Here is a 3290-nt window from a genome sequence, read left to right as displayed (position 1 = left end):
CCCCAGTGCTGCCTCCAGCTCTGGGGCCACCAACAGCAGAAGGACATGGAGCTGTTGGATGGGGCCAGAGGAGGCCACAGAGATGCTGGGAGGGCTGGAGCCCCTCTGCTGGGAGGGGGGGCTGAGAGAGTTGGGGGGTTCAGCCTGGAGAAGAGAAGGCTCCGGGGAGACCTTCCAGCCCCTTCCAGTCCCTAAAGAAGGGGGGCTCCAGGAAAGCTGGGGAGGGACTCTGGATCAGGGAGGAGAGCCCCAGGAGGAGGGGGAAGGGTTTGACCCTGAAAGAGGGGAGATGGAGCTGAGCTGTGGGGAAGAACTTGTTTGGTGGGAGGGTGGTGAGAGCCTGGCCCAGGTTGCCCAGAGAAGCTGTGGCTGCCCCATCCCTGGAAACATTACAGGTCAGGTTGGATGGGACTCTGAGCAATCTGGTCTGGTTGAAGATGTCCCTGCTCTTTGCAGGGGGTAGGGCTAGATGCCTTTAGAGGTCCCTTCCAACCCAACCCATTCTATGAAACCCACCAGGGACAGCGAGGCTGGAAGGACGCTCTCGGCCTGGCTGGTTAAACCACGCATTTGGGGAGAAATCCTGTTACCAACCTCTCCTTCACGCTTGTTGTGGGCTCCTGGCCCTAAAACAACAATGTTTTTGCGTGGTTGGCACTTAAATCTCTCTGGACAGGAAGGAATAAAGATAACCCTGCTATTTGTGGAATGGGAGTTGAATTTGATGCTCCCCCTGCCTGTGGCGTTCCAGCTGGTGTAGGGACAGGCTTCACACCCTCGGAAGGATGAAGACCGTGGTGACATCTCAGGGGACACCCTGGGGAAAGAGCCCTCCCAGATCAAAGGGGGATCCCCTGGGCATCAGCCTCATGAAGCAGTTGGTGGGCAGGGGTGGCCTTGGCCATGCCAGAACCCTGGCTGAGTCCTGGCAGCTGTGGCTGGATGGGTCAGGAAGGGGTTTGCAGCTAAAAATGAGACCACAAAAAGCAGAATTTGGGGAGTGTGGGGACAGGCACATCCTGGGAGGCAGCATGGTGCCACATGACACCTGGGCTACAGCGTCCTGGCAGCAGCGTGGCTGCGCTAGGGCAGGGCAAGCATCAGCATCACAGCCAGCATGGGCATGACATCCCATGGTGGGCATTACATGAGCATTGCAACCCATTGCAGGCATCACATCTCGTTGAGGGCATTGCACCCTGGTGTGGGCATCACAACCCATCATGAGCATCCTATCCCGTTGTGGGCATTGCACCCTAGCATGGGCATCACATCCCATCATGGGCATTGCAGCCTGGCGTGGGCATCTCATCCCATCTTGGGCATCACAACCCATCATGGGCATTGCACTCTGACAGGGGCATCACATCCCATTGAGGGCATTGCACCCCGGTGCAGGCATCACTACCCATTGTGGGCATCACAACCCATAGAGGGCATTGCACCCTTTGTGAGCATCACATCCCATCATGGGCATCACACCCCATCATGGCATCACATCCCATTGAGGGCACTGCACCTTGTCGTGGTATCACATCCTATCATGGGCATTGCACTCTGGCATGGGCATCACATCCCATTGAGGGCATTGCACCCATCGTGGGCATCACACCCCATTTGGGGCATTGCACCCCATCGTGGGCATCACATCCCATCGTGGGCATTGGATCCCATCATGGGCATCACAAACCATCGTGGGCATCACAAACCATCGTGGGCATCACAACCCTTCGTGGGCATTGTACCCCATCGTGGACCTCACATCTGATCGTGGGCATTGCACCCCATTGTGGGCATCACATCCCATTGAGGGCATTGTACCCCATCGTGGGCATCACAAACCATTGTGGACATTGCACACTGGCATGGGGATCACACCCCATTGAGGGCATCACACACCATCGTGGACATGGCATCCCATCATGGGCATCGCACCCCATTGTGGGCATCACATCCCATTGAGGGCATTGCACCCCATCGTGGGCATTGCACACTGGCATGAGCATCACACCCCATTGGGGGCATCACCGCATCGTGGACATTGCACCCAATCGTGGGCATCACAACCCATTGTGGACATTGCACACTGGCATGGGCATCACATCCCATTGAGGGCATCACACACCATCGTGGACATGGCATCCCATTGTGGGCATCACATCCCATTGAGGGCATTGCACCCCATCGTGGGCATCACAACCCATTGTGGGCATTGCACACTGGCATGGGTATCACACCCCATTGAGGGCATCACACACCATCGTGGACATGGCATCCCATTGTGGGCATCACATCCCATTGAGGGCATCACAACCCTTTGTGAACATTGCACACTGGCATGGGCATCACACCCACCGAGGGCATTTCACCACATTGTGGGCATCACATCCCATTGAGGGCATCACACCCATCGTGGGCATCGCACACTTGTAGTGGGCACCACATCCCATGGTGGGCATTGCAGCCCACGGTGGGCATCCAGGCCAGGCTGAGCTCCCCGTGGAAGCGCCCTGCCGGGCTGGCAGAGGTGGTGGGGACACGAGTGGGGTGGTTCTTCCAGCCCCTTCCACTGAACCGCCGGGAGGAAAACTAAACCTGTTTCTCCGGCACCTCAGCCTGCCTGGAAACGTTCCCCCTGGAAACGGGCAGGGCGGCAGCGGTTATTACACCCTCGGTGAAGGCTTGTCATAACGAGCTGCTCATTAGCCCCCAGGATTTCTGGTGGAGGAGAAAGCCTGGGATTTGCCCTTGGGGAAAAGCAGGGGGTGGGGGTGTGTGGCGGGAGGAGAAATACTCTATAAATTACTTTAATGTGCAGGGAAAGTGTTAAAACAAGAGTCAGAGCTGCCGGTAGGGAGGGCAGAGCCAAGATGGGAAGAAAAGAGTGAAAATAAGACGCAGGCTCTTTGCCATGACCCCCCCCTCCACCCCCCGTGACACGTTGCCCTCCCGCACCCCCGGGAAAACCTCCCCCTCCGACAGAAGCACCAGGTTCCTTATAGACCTTTATATACACATCGCTTTATTAAAGTAGCTTATTACGCGTCACGAGTGACAAACACTAAAAGATATCTGAACACATATATATATATATAAAAAAAAAAAAAACAGGAGGGAATTCCAGGAAAATCCACATTTAAAAAGAGCCCATAAAAATTAGCCACGAGTCTTTAATGAGCGTGCAGAGGGGCTGACTCTAAGAGGTCCTGTCTTGGGACAGAGGCAGGGGGTGATGGTAGGGAGGTGGGGGGTGCACCCTTGCAGCATCTTGCACGCTTGTTTGCACAGTT

The sequence above is a fragment of the Calidris pugnax genome, unplaced genomic scaffold (assembly GCF_001431845.1).
Source record: "Calidris pugnax isolate Ruff unplaced genomic scaffold, ASM143184v1 scaffold292, whole genome shotgun sequence".
Classification (NCBI taxonomy): Eukaryota; Metazoa; Chordata; class Aves; order Charadriiformes; family Scolopacidae; genus Calidris; species Calidris pugnax.
This window is presented reverse-complemented; position numbering follows the sequence as displayed.